Source organism: Schistocerca serialis, chromosome 4 (genome assembly GCF_023864345.2).
Source record: "Schistocerca serialis cubense isolate TAMUIC-IGC-003099 chromosome 4, iqSchSeri2.2, whole genome shotgun sequence".
NCBI lineage: Eukaryota > Metazoa > Arthropoda > Insecta > Orthoptera > Acrididae > Schistocerca > Schistocerca serialis.
The window spans coordinates 563,634,218-563,649,008 of NC_064641.1; the positions used below are offsets into that span (position 1 = coordinate 563,634,218).

Here is a 14,791-nt window from a genome sequence, read left to right on the forward strand (position 1 = left end):
GTAACCCACCCGCGAATGAAGTGGCTGATAAGGCACTTGTTAGACCGATTCTCGAGTACTGTTCACCTGTCTGGGGTCCCAACCAGATAGGGCTGATGGAAGAGATAGAAATGATCCAACGAAGAGCGGCTCGTTTCGACACGGGGTCGTTTAGTCGGCACGAGAGCATTTCGGAGGTGCTCAACAAGCTTCACTGACAAACGCTACCAGAGAGGCGTTGTGCATGACGGAGAGATTTACTATTGAAATTCCGAGAGAGCACTTTCAGGGAAGAGTCGGACGACATGTTACTCCCCCCCTCCACATACGTCACGCGTAATGACCAAGAGGAGAAAATTTCTAGAAATTAGAGCCATTACAGAAGCTTACCGACAGTCACTCTTTCCAAGCGCTATTTGCGAGTGGAACAAGGTTGCACGGCTCAGTTAGGGGTATAAAAAGTACCCTCCACCACACATCATTAGGTGGCTTGAGGATTATGATGCGGATGTGGCTGTATTTTAAACCGTGATCTTGCGATGTTAGTCACTTAACTATGTTATCTAGACAAATGAAATCCTGAAATTTTATTTCTCTACGTTAATTATTTCTTGGTGTTGGGATCTTTTCCCGTGAGTGTATTTGGGACCAAACGACTACACTAGTCTAATCTGCGCTCTAGCATGTAGATTTTTTTGCATGACATGGTATATTCCATTTCTTTTATTCATCACCCACGACCAAGGCCATATACACTGAGGAGCGAAAGAACCAAAGAAACCGGTACACCTGCCTAATGTGTTGTAGGACTCCCGTGAGTACGTGGAAGTGCCGCAACACGACGTGGCATGAACTCGACTAATGTCTGAAGTAGTGCTGGAGGGAAGTGACACCACGAATCCTGCAAGGCTGTCCATCAATCCGTAAGAGTACGAGAGGGTGGATATCTCTTCTGAACAGCACGTTGCAAGGCATCCCAGATGTGCTCAATAATGTTCATATCTGGGGAGTTTGGTGGCTAGCGGAAGTGTTTAAACTGAGATATTTCCTGGAGCCACTTTGTAGCAGTTCTGGACGCGTGGGGTATCGCATTGTCATGTTGGAATTGCCCAAGTCGGTCGGAATGCACAATGGACATGAATGGATGCAGGTGATCAGACAGGGTGCTTACGTACGTGTTACCTGTCAGAGTTGTATCTAGACGTATCAGGGATCTCATATCACTTCGACTGCACATGCCCCACATCATTACAGAGCCCACCATCTTGAACAGTCCCCTGCTGACATGCAGGGTCCATAGATTCATGAGGTTGTCTCCACACCCATACACTCCATCCGCTCGATACAATTTGAAAGAAAACTCGTCCGAGCAGGCAATATGTTGCCAGTCATCTAAAGCGCAACGTCGGTGTTGCGCGCCCAGGCGAGGCGTAAAGCTTTGTATTGTGCAGTCATCAAGGGTACACGAGTGGGCCATCGGCTCCTAAAGGCCATATCGATGACGTTTCGTTGAACGGTTCGCACGCTGACACTTGTTGATGGCTCAGCGTTGAAATCTGCAGCAATCTGCGGGAGGATTGCACTTCTGTCACCTTGAACTGTTTTTTTCAGTCATCTTTGGACCCGTTCTTGCAAGATCTTTTTCCGGTCGCAGCGATGACGGATATTTGATGTTTCACCATATTCCTGATATTCACGGTACACTCGTGAAATGGTCGTCCGGAAAATCCCCATGTCATCGCTACCTTGCTGTGCCCCGACTATAGCACCACTTCAAACAGACTTGAATCTTGATACTCTGTCATTGTAGCAGCAGTAACCGATCTAACAACTGCGCCAGACACTTGTCTTGAATAGGCATTGCCAACAGCAGCGCCGTATTCTGCCTGTGTACATACGTCTGCATTTGAATACACATGCCTATACCAGTTTCTTTGGCGCTTCAGTATATGTTGTAAATTATGCTCTGATGAAATTAAGGTCGATTACTATACACTGCCTGATAGAAAACGTTAAGCATCCAGAAGGGGAGGAGGAGACAAAGTGAAACATTACGAGTTCTGAGTGTATGTGATGTCATTTAAGTGATGACAAAATCGAGTCAAATTTTCAAGGAACTTCGCAGTATGAACCTGCTTATTAATATGTTGTTGGACCCCATCGGAGGATTCCAAATCTAATCATTTACATACGCGCTCATGGTGTGGTAGTGTACTATATGACATTGACATCCGACCATGTTTTCTGGGTGGTTTACGTTTTTCTATCAGGCAGCGTAACCTGTAAACACTATCGCTGCACTCCTATGAAGCGAAACTTCAGCTAATTTAGGTGTAATTTTATGGTATGGTTTTGTTGTACAGTATGTTGAATGGAGTAATGCACAGTCAATTTATGCGCTAAGTGACTACTACGAAAATATTGTTTTATCTATGCTGGATCATGTGAATCGCTAAGACATGGTGATGAAAGCAACCAGCCATAAATACTTTTAAAATGACTGATTTCAACGCCATAACACCCTTTCGGACTACGATGCCCATCTTCATATATTTAACTTCTCCAATTAAGTTAATGTATTTGTCAGCAGCATGCCGTTCCCTCGTGCGCTGCACAAGAATATTTTAGTATTTGACACCACTTTGTGACATGTTTGGATAACGAAAACTGCTAACGAGCCGGCATTTTTATTAGATATAAATTTCAAACAGTTGTATAAACTTACATATGTTCCAGTGGACAGCGTTTCGTATAGCTTTGGTCTACTGGAACGTAAGTAAGTGTACATCGCGGGTTAGCAGACATCTACAAATCCGAGTCGACGTTATTGAAGACTTCGACCATACTTTCCTGTGTACAGCAGCTCAATGTATTTCGATTTTCCTGTTCTTGTAAGTGCAGTTTTTGAAGGTAGTACTTGGATGACTGTAATTATTGTGGCAGGTAGTCATCCACATTTTGATGGTTTTGAAGCATTTGCAGACAGGTGTATTATAGCATGGAAGGCATCTGGGATATCAGAGACATCAGTGCTATTTCAAAAGAATCAGTATGGAACATCAGCGGCATGAAAACCACTAACCATACATACAAGGAGGTTCAAATGGGACTTAACATCTTAGGTCATCAGTCCCCTAGAACTTAGAACTACTTAAACCTAACTAACCTAAGGACATCACACAACACCCAGCCATCACGAGGCAGAGAAAATCCCTGACCCCGCCGGGAATCGAACCCAGGAACCCGGGTGTGGGAAGCGAGAACGCTACCGCACGACCACGAGATGCGGGCATACAAGGAGGAAAAAGACAATAAATGATGTTGAGTATTTTTACGAGGGTTGAAACTTTAATAGTGGCAACTATTTATTTACAGCTCGTACAAAATAGGTACGTGTTTCAAAGTTTTACTAACCGTCAAAGTAGCCACCAGCACTGTGTATAACACGTTGCCAGCGATGTGGAAGTCGTAGGATACTCTTAGCAGTGCCAATTGTGTTCGACAGTTCGAGCGGCGCGGTCTATTGCCCAACGAATGTGTAGCAGTTCTGAAGCGAATGCCGTGAAGAGTTTCCTTCAGTTTAGAAATCGAGTTGAACTCACGAGGGCTTAAGTCAGGGGAGTGCAGTAGGTGCTATAGCACTCAGCAGCCCCATCAGTCAAGCAAATCAGTAACTGCTTGCACTGTACGTGCTGGACTGTTGTCCTGCAAAACGATGGTCCGGTCTTGCAGAAAGTCTCATCACTTCTATCTCTACGCTGTACATTTTTGGAACAAAACTTACGGCCAGCTTAGAGACACAAGTGATGACACTTTCTGCAGAAACTGACCATCACATTGCAGGACAAAGCTCAACTTATGAAATAGTGGAAAAAGTGAGAGAAATTTTTATGAACGATCATCGCGTCACGGTGAGAGAAGTAGCTGTTGGTGATGGTATATCGAATCGTTCATGCCATGAAATTGTTTCTCATGTTTTGAGTATGAAACATGTGACTGCAGATGTTGCTGAAAATGCTTGTTTTGAACAAAAACACCGGCGAGTAGCTCTGGAGTCGCTTGGTGCAGTCAACAGCGTTATAGATCCAGTGCGACGTGTCGTGAGAGGTAATGATACATTGGTTCACGGATATGAAGTCGAAACTAAGGCTCAGTCGTCCTGGAGGAAACATTGCGTATCCCCAAGGCCGGAAAAAGCTTGAAAAGCGTGATCAAGTGCGAAGGATATGTTCACAGTCTTCTTTGACTTTAGCAGTTTACTGCACGATGAACTTTTTATACATAGGCGAATGATCAGTATGGAGTACTGCTTAAAAGATCAACGTCCTTTGTGCAAAGCAAACAAAAAAAGTTTGGATTTGTGGTGAAACAGTTCATAGAATTTGGACTGCGGTAATACAACTCCTCTCACTCTATTGCTTGTTTCTGAGTATCTGACCAAAAAAATATTGTATGCAATATTCGCCAGAGAAAGCCTTATGTGGCTATTTTCTGTTAACAAAAAATAAAGAAAATCTTTGGGGCCGCCGTTTCACAAGAATAAAAGAAATTAAAAAAAAAAAAACCACATCACTGAGAGAGCTGAAGTTATCCCAAATCTCGAGTTCCACAAGTGTGTCGGGGACTCGGAAAGCGATGGCATAAATGTCCAATGTGCAAAGAGAACTGTTTTTAAAGTGACGACTTTGATGTGGACGAATTCTTTAAAAAAATGTCGTCTTTTTCAAAAACACAGCTACCACTCAGTACAATGTTACTCCTAGGTATTTTGAGGTCTCATTGTACTTTACAGTTCCAATTACGCCAAAACTTAGTTCATCTGCTGAGGTGTCAGTGGAATCGATAGTTAGAAGCAGCACCACCTACATTTTAGTGCCATCCGGGGTGAGATGCATTTTGGTATTATATTCGTGCAGTGTTTGAGGCACTTCGTTAGTTATCGCTCTGGGTGGAAAATGATTGGTCGTCTGCATACTGAAACTTGCGACATGACAAGTCAAGGATATCTGCCACATGAAGACTGAATGAAATTTGTGCGAGCACCGATTCTGTCGCAAGCCAGTGTAGAGATTACGCCACTTGCTTTTCTTTTCTCCCTTATTTCATCTAAATTGTCGGATGTTGTGTACCATGAGGTCAGATTTGGCACAGATCACCGGCTATCTTACGGGCAGGTGCCCGACCTTTACGTTCTGTGATGAAGCTTGGACGACAAATATCTTGTCGCCTATTCGTGGGTTTACAGTCTTTCAACAACTTCCCGTAAATGTGCGTTCCCGTAGATGCTCATACGCGGCTTGTTTGCATCCCCAGTGGTAATATTGTCTTACTTGCTACGCTACGCTCGCATGTTGATTTAAATGTGCACTAAATGTTTATCTGAAACAAAATAATTTCTTTTTTAGAGTTCATAATTAAATATTTACGACTACCCCCCCCCCCCCCCCCCAATAAGAGAACCGGTGAGTTCAAAATTTAGAAAAATATAATACATAATTCCACTGGTCTTCAAAAGTTAAGAACGAAAGTAACTTTCGCACAATGTCTCACTGTCAAGTGACATAACCGTACATATAAGGAACTGCAATAGTACACTACAGCAGAGGAGGTAACTGAAAGAAATACACAATGACCCGAGCAGAAATGGTACCTTTATTCAAAGAAAATAATTACACTGAAGTCACTGCGATTGATGACGGTCGCCGGCCGCGGTGGCCGAGCGGTTCTAGGCGCTTCAGTCTGGAACCGTGCGACTACTACGGCCGCAGGTTCGAATCCTGCCTCGGGCATGGATGTGTGTGATGTCCTTAGGTTAGTTAGGTTCAAGCAGTTCTAAGTTATAGGGGACTGATGACCTCAGATGTTAAGTCCTATAGTGCTCAGAGCCATTTGAACCATTTGATAACGGTCCCATGGGTTTAAAAAAGGCGAGACATGGTTCTTAGTATGAAGTGCGACCAACACGGACGCCTCGGGCATGGATGTTTGTGATGTCCTTAGGTTAGTTAGGTTTAACTAGTTCTAAGTTCTAGGGGACTAATGACCTCAGCAGTTGAGTCCCATAGTGCTCAGAGCCATTTGAACCAACACGGACATTAATGCATTTTCTACAATGTGAACCACAAGACTGATACAGAGTTATTGTGGTAGGACATTCCATGCCTCCACCAGCGCGGATGACAACTGCAATCGGTTGGTGCATGTGGTCGTGCTGAGATACGTCACACTAACGCATCCCACTCGTCGTGATTGGGATTTATATCAGAAGGAACGGGCAGGCCAAACCATTGGACCATATCCTCCCGTTCGAGGAGATCCTCTACCTGCGCTGTTCGCACTTAGGGAAGGTGTGCAGTGTCACAATAGCGCTGACCGGTGATTGTACCGCGTTCAAAGATTTGTAGGTCTGTACACACATGCAACGTAGTGGCTCCCGACGCTACAACACATGGACCACCAAAATGATCATGTTTGGCAATTTTGGACTTACACTCATATCGCGAAAGGAGGGAACACGCAATGCACCAGGAACATGGTCGAAATAATCGTTTTGGTTGGCTGGCTCTGAGCACTATGGGAGTCAACTGCTGAGGTCATAAGTGCCCTAGAACTTAGAACTACTTAAACCTAACTAACCTAAGGACATCACACACATCCTTGCCCGAGGCAGGATTCGAACCTGCGACCGTAGCGGTCGCTCGGTTCCGGACTGTATAATCGTTCCCGACTTCATATTTACGAACGACAACGTCGAACAGAGTAAGTGCTGGAGCTGTTGTAATGAGAGGATATTCGGTGAATGGACTAGGTTGTCCATTCCATGACTCAAATCCCGTCGAGTACATGTGGGATGCGGTGAAAAGACGAATGGTAGCACGTCCACATGCACCAGCAGTTGTCAATCGCACTGGTGCAGTAATGGAACGTCCTCCAACAAGAACTCTTTACCAGCATCGTGGCCAGTGAAAGATCACTTTGAAGAGCATGCATTGTCATCCGTGGTGGCCACACACCCTATTAAGAACTATGTCCATCCTTTTGTAATGTTCAGAAGACTACCATAATTACTGCCTTTGAATAAATTTGTCAGTTTTGTTCGTCTGCTGCGCATTTCTTTCAGCTACATTCTGTACTACAACGTAGCAGTTCTTTCTATGTAAGGTCCAAGTTTCGTTGAGGTATGGTACCTGGCAGTGACATATCATGCGGAAGTTACTTTCGTTCGTAAATCTTGCACACCAGTGTACTTTACCGGATGGGGACCCGAGAGGTGTTACGACGAAAATATAGTTTCAGAGGGCTGTACCCTTCAGTTAATTAAAAATCAAAGTAGCTTCAGTTGGGAAGTAATTTTCAGAGTCTATTAAACGGAGATGGACTGTGCAGATTAGTTAATGGTAATGTCAGAACGAAACTTGAAACTGGTAGCCGAACTGGTAGAAATGCGATAACTGTCAACTACTGACGGCAGAGAAAAGCGAAACGCTGAAAGAGAAAAATAATCACCGTAGAATATTAATTCTGAAAGACGCGAACTAACAACAGTTATCTATGTCCACAGTGGGAACGAGTACGTGATGAAGAGCGTAGAATTGCTTTTATCTTCCAAATGATTTTCCACTCCTCGCTAAAAGACAAACACCGTTTTATTCCATTTGCAGCATAAATACAGAGTCGCTTGGAACTCTGAAACTGCAGGTACATTAAATAAGGAATTCAAGTCCTTAGGTCGCCGCCGCGCGCTGCGTCTTGTCTCCTTGCCAGGCAGCGGCATGCTGCTGCTCCCGAAATGAATATTGACCGAGCGCCCGCATCTTACCGCCGTCTTTTAACAGAAGGGGGCCCCAACTTTGTTCTTAGCTCTTCCCACGTCTGCAGGCTCCGCCTTAGAAACGACAGAATCACCGCGCCCGGACGTGGAGACGAAACGACGAAATTCTCTGGTCCCCAAAATGGGTCCTCGTCGCGAGCCACTGTATTTGTTCGTCGATGATAATCAAATCAGTAAATCTGCTCCAGTAGTAAAGCGCAAATATCGTATAACTCTGTAACGAATAAACACATAGGAGTGACGTCTTGACCGTTACAGGAACTATGCTTAGTCAGTTGTCTCGATACACACATGTTTAGGTGCAAAGTGATGCTCGCTGTTTCTTCGTGGTCCAATAGCATAGAGAGCTATAACGAAAAATGAGTTCGTGAAGAGGTACGACGATTTGCTGCTAACAGTTTTAACTCGTTTGACGTCCAGAAAAAGACATGACAGAGAGAATGGTGGTAAGGAGAAGACACCAGAAATGAAAATGTTATAAGACGACTGCGTCTAAATTTGTAACACTTAGTACAGAGTGGCAACGATTGGAGCTATCATATGTTCTGTACTGAATGACCCAAACACTTAGGAGCGTAACTAAATAGGTGGAAGAGGACCAAAACTGTGCATGTGATTCTACTGCTCAGTTTTGTGTGCTAATGGTTTCTGAGAAATTTCCTGCCACAAGCGTAATGCATGTTTCATTGTTTGCCAGTGACAGCTTTACCTAAGTATTCGAAGATCAAACTTCCTTTTTTAGGTATGATCGATATTGTATTGTATTGGATTGAACTGGGGACCTAGAAACGACGCAGAGGCATCGTCCCTGCCGTAGCCCTCAGCGGATCACAACCCCACAACAAGCTACAGCAGTCCACTCACCCCACCGCCGCCCCACGACGCACCCAGTGTTATCGTGCGGTTCGGCCCCTAGTGTTAGGCCGCACAGCTAACGGGGCGGGCTAAGATCGATATACTCGTAAGTAATTCAGCATAAGGCTCATTTACTTATCAGAGTCTAAAGCAAGAAATTTATGTTGTAATTCACCACCAACAACTAAGTTAGAGAATAGTGTCGTCTGACTCTTGTTACACAAATTGAACAGTCTTCAGTTCATTTAGGACACACATTAATATTTACCGCTGGGTTACCCAGTGCTACTTCAGTAGCACAATTTTTCAGGTTGTATTACATTGCTCTTTTCTAGTATCTATGAACGTGATTAGTCAAGAAGAATGGCATGTTACTGCCCCTAACGGAACCTACCGTTTTTGAGTTGAAGAAATTGTGAAAAATTTCGAAAAGCACCGTCTTTAACGTAAGACTTGCCACGAATATGGTGGAAGAGAGGGCAAAATATGTGAAAGTCTTTGGGAACAAGACCGAAGACAGTGGAAGGTACCAAGATCCTGGATATTCTGCTCTTGCCTTGTTAGCGGTGTGTGATCATGCGTTATAGTGTTGAAATAGTTTTCTCCAGCCTAAATATATTTGTTTGTAATCGTAAAGCGGCTAAGCTGTCGGCGTTAAACGTGAGCAGGTGTGATGAGACAACTGGGAAATGTCTCGCAGTAAACGATTTCATCTTAGTCCCACTAGATGCATGGCATCATCTGTTGTGGACGAACGGAAACTCCTGCACCTAGTATTTCATTTTTGTCTGGGTTCCGCCATTTCTTGGGTTGACACTGGGACACTTCTGTCATTCTGAAGGCAGGTTAATCGTCTGTCTTTTGCCCTTCACAGCGGTATTCACAACCATGTTTCGGATTGTGTATGTTGGCAGCGAAAGAGAGAGCGTGCAGGAACCGTGAAACATTTATTCAGTACAGCCTACAACTTTTTGTTGGCTGCAACGTTATTCACATGAAACATTCAGTTGCAGCCAAATAGTTTCGTGGAAAACAAATATAATTTCTTATTTTATTCATAGAACAATTCAGTAGTCTAACGTATTTTTATATTTCCTCCTTGAGACCTGTATTTTTGTTTCTGTGAAGTTGTTGTAGTTCAATCGATGCGAGAAATATTGGTAAGCGCTTTTCATTTAAACGGATCTTCACCCATATGGCGCATTTCGAATAAGGTTTGTTTCTGGTCGTAAACTTCATTATTATGTAGGTTCTCAAATGTTAAATCCTTGACTGAATTACAATAGTTGTAAAAATATGATGTTACTTGCGTTTAGCGGGATACAAAATTTTTTTCGGAAAGAGAAAGCACTTACACAGGAAACCAACGTTCTCTGGAGAGTTCATCAACTGAAAATCGAAGTTGTTCTTCGTCGCTATTGAAGGGAGACAGAGACATGTCAGTGGATTTATTACGGTCCGTACTTGCCAGATGCGTATTTCTGCGATGGGTTTCGACAGCGGAATATAAACGCGACAGAGGCACTTTCATTGCACGGATGGAAAAGACTCACTGGCTTTTATTTTCTCTGCCTCTGGTCGTTAGGCAAGCGCCCGTGCAGTGCGCAAAAGCACCGCTGTAAAACCTTTCCACATCTTTTCCATCTCCTGCATAACGCTTCAGCTGATATGGACGCTAATTGGGGGCCCAGATAAACCGCACCGTGAGCGAACGTGCTCCCGGAACACAACAGCGAGCCAGCTCTGTTGATTTGACGCTCGCTTAGCCAACTTCCCGTTGTGGCTAGCAAATTTTAAACTGTCTACTCTCGTTATACTCCGAAGTTCTCATCTCTTGTTCAAATATTTTATAGCAGTTTTTTTAGTAGGAAAGTTAAAAATCTGATACAGTAAAGTTAAAATCTTCACAGAGGAATTTCTGGTGATGCATATAGTATAAGGAGTGATCAAAAAGTTTTCGTATGAGGGCGTTACTGCAGCGTATAAGCAACGTAGCGCTATTCCGATACGGGTATACAAGGATAGACATGTAGACAAGGAATTAGTGTGGGATTCGTGGCTATACAACATGCACGCGATAAATATGGAAACGTGGAATATGGTGACGTTATTACCAAATTCTTCCAAACAGCATCAATGTGCTGTTACTGTTTTCTTGACTGCCGAAGGTCAGACACATGTAGACAATCATTAGTGAACGAAGAATGTATATGGGGAAGCATGTCCGTCGAAAACCACTGTTGTAGATTGCATGAAATGTATCCGCAATTGCGAATAAGGACGACCGGGATTCGAACCCGGATATCCCGCTTATCGCGAGCGTTCGCCTTAGGACTGGGCTATCCGAGCACGCTCCACAGTCAGAGCCAAACTTCCATATATCGTCAACCTTGTGTCTATAACCTACACCTTCGTACGAAGGGACAATCCATCGTAATTTGAACAACACAGGCACTGCAGTATCGCACTGTTGTGAGATGGTGAGCCAAGGGGTCCTACTGCTTCGTGAAAACGCACTTTCTCACATCGTAAATTTCTTAACGTAGAAGTTACTCCAACTCGAGTGGAAGACACTTGGGCAACCGCCCTACAGTCCTGATCTCTCCCTGCGCGATTATCACGCTTTCGGTCGCTTAAAAAAGGCGTTTAACGTTTGACGATTCCTGTCAGACGAGGATGGGCAGACGCCTGTTACGGATTTTTTAACACACCGTGTTTTACCAGGCTGGTATCTTCAACCTGATGCGCCGGTGAGATGATTCCCACAATGTTCACGACGATTACACCTGAATGGCACACCGGTTCTGGACTGTATGGCCTTTGAACGGAACATTTTTGATCGCCCCTTATGGATGCAACAGTGCATTGATAAATTTGAGAAATTTCTGAGAATAGTTGGAAATTCTATGTAGTTGTCTGACTTTTCCTAGGCGCGATTACACTACGGTTCTTTCATTGCAGATACACGGAACGCGCAGCTTCTGTTTGTAGCTTCATTAAGTGGCCTGTGCCTTACGATTCGTAGAAACGTTAAATACGTTCGTTGGGCAATGATAAGAAACTTTTATTTAGGAAAACTTTGGGTTTGATACAAAAAACGTTGATGAGAGCCCACGGAAGTCTGTACCAGCGTAGATGATCTTTCATTACAAATTAAATAGATTTACACTTGCTAGTATGAGCATTGCAGATTTGGCACGGTCTAGACACCCGTTAGAGTTTTATTCTGATGAAAATGAAAAGTGTGGTGAGGGGTTCCCGACTGGTAGACTTGATCGCCTGGTGCAAGTCTTTTGAGGCGACTCCACTTCGGCGACTTGATCGTCGATGAGGATGAAATGATGATGATGACGACACAAACACCCAGTCCCTGAGCGGAGAACATCTCCAACCCAGCCGGGAATCGAAGTCGGGTCCCCCGGCATGACAAATCGGGGCGCTGTCCACTCAGCTACGGTGGCGGACTACTTCTGATGACACAGTAAATAAATTCCCGGCGTATCGATAAAATATTAGCCCTTTAAAATTAGTGTTACCACCGAGACGAAAGGTAACATATGGGTTACCGGTATGAAGAAGCTGAGTGTGCATTAGACTTTCCAATTTATGACTCCAGGTAAAAAATGTTCCATGAAGAACAATTCAAAATTATTTTTCGGCTAGAAGCACGACCCCAGAAATGTCTGCATTGTCACTTGGTTGCGGATGATAGTGGATCCACCTTCGAAAAATGAGTCAAAGCTGGCGAGAGAACTGTCTGTTGCATAATGAGAAAATCGTTTTTAACAATGGTAAAAATGCTGCTGATGGCGTTTTAACTATTGGGAAAGGCCACTGACTGATTCTTGTTGTAGGGCATTTTCATAGTTGGTGAACTAAAATTTACTCATCCGTCAGGACAACACGTCCCTTTATAAGTCAGCCTTTCGAATGGTAAAATTTTTCAAAAGAGTTCCCAATCTGTCTTGTTCTTTCGATTTGGTTCTGTTCAGGGCGAGCAATTTAATACGAGAGGCGTTCAATAAGTAATGCAACATATTTTTTCATTGCCAGATTCGGTTGGAAACTGCAGAATTTGTTGTGGGATATCATGGAATACTTCCGCCTCAGCCCCTATATTGTCATAAAGTTCCAATAGGTGGAGGCGACACCCGTAGCCTTCAAAATGGCTTCTGCAGTGGAGGTGCGTTCTAAGCAGAGAGCTGTCATTCAGTTCCTTTTGACGGAAAATCAGAGCATCGCAGATATTCATGGGCTCTTACAGAATGTCTACTGAAATATGGCAGTGAACGAAAGCAGGTTGAGTCGTTGCGCGAAGCGTGTGTCATCACCGCAACAAGGTCGCGCAAACTTGTCCCATCTCCCGTGTGCCGGCCGAGCGCACACAGCTGTTGCCTGCAGTGTTGGAACGTGCTAACACATTTATTCCAAGTGAGCAAATCAAACACCCCGCTGCTCAACTAGACGTCTCTTTTGGTAGTGGTTATACACTCGTCCACCAGTTGGGTACTCAAAGGTATATGAACGCTGGGTTAATTGCCGCATAACAGAAGACCATAAAGAGCAACGAAGGACCATCTGTGTCAAATTGTTTGCGCGTTATCAGGATGATGGTGACAGCTTTTTGGCGAACATAGTAACAGGCGATGAAACATGAGTTCATTATTTCGAACCGGAAACAAAAAGGCAATCCATGGAGTGGCGCCACAGCAGAACTCCTCCGGAGAAGAAGTTCAAAGCACTACTCTCCGCCGGTAAAGTATTGGAGACGGTCTTCTGGGACTCTGAAGGGAGTATTCTGTTTGATGTCCTTCCTCATGGTGCAACGATCAACTCTGAAGTGTACTGTGCTATCTTCAGGAGATTGAAGAAATGACATCAGCTTATCTCTCGCCACAAAAATCAAACGAACCTCTCCTTATCCACAGCAACGCACAGCCTCGCACAAGTCTGCGCACCAGAGAGGAGTTCAGAGAACTTCATTGGACTGGTTTTCCTCATACAGCCCACAGCCCGGATCTTGGACTTCCGCCTCTTTGGCCCCATGGAGGACGCTTTCCGTGGGTATCAGTACACGGATGATTAGGTTATTGATCGAGCAAGAAGATGACTCCGACATCGGTCAGTAGTGTGTTTCCATATAGGCACTTCCAGGAAGGTGACGTAAGGTCGTCGCACTGAATGGAGATTATGTAGAAAAATGGGGTTTATAGCCAAAAGAGTGGAGAGTAATATGCTGTGTCACTGACGTCTAATCATTACTGCGCTTAGAGGTACACAAAGGCAATAGAAATTTAAAAAAAGAAAAACTTGAATGTTTTGTGGATACATATAAGAAGTTCGACTTGCTACGCTTGTTTAAATTTGAAATTACCGAGTCTTTATAGCCTCTGATGATGTATTCATCATTAGAAGACGAAACATAAGGTACAGAAACATGCCTTAGACCACGGCCTAATGCTCAATTATCAAATATTATCAAGGACACGTCCTAATTTAGGTTTCGAATAGTGTCTCAAAATGAACTAAAGCGTATACCTGGATGGTTGGTGGTTGACTAGACGTTAAAGAGTGGTCATGTTTTTTTGTTATTTCAAGAACTAGAAAAGTAGAGACGCAGTAAGAAAATCCAGCAATACTATCTGAGTGACACAGTAGTAACTCTACCGGTGAACACAAAGAATCATCAGTATGCACAACAAATGTGCTGAGAAGGTATTTTGGTTAAAAATGCGAATTAATGCATTTAAACGGCGATATTGGCCACTTTTAAATTATCGCTAGCAATAAAGCCAATATCAGAAAATTTTCACCCCTTTGAAGAGCTGGTTTCCGGAACAGTATCAGACTGGAAAATTTCTAGGTTAATCGAAAGCGATCATTTGCCATGACCAATTGATACTCACACAAATAATAGTTAATCACAAATAAAATTATATAGGACAAAACTTAATTCAAAACTAAACTGATAGTATAGTCGATTAATGGGATAACAAAATTCAGAAGGATGTAAAAAGTAGTTTCAGACAGAAGATGAACAGAAGAAAAAAAAAGCGAATATATAGCTTAAATTTTATTTTTGAAATTCCACCTGAAGAAGAAAAGGATCCAAATTAAGCTATAGAT

General features: G+C 43.5%; 1 protein-coding gene across 1 annotated transcript in view; it reads right to left on the reverse strand.

The window, feature by feature from the left end:
- Positions 1 to 14,791, reverse strand: part of LOC126474016 (metabotropic glutamate receptor 4-like) — an 873,060-nt gene that overhangs the window by 60,057 nt on the left and 798,212 nt on the right. The window lies entirely within an intron of this gene.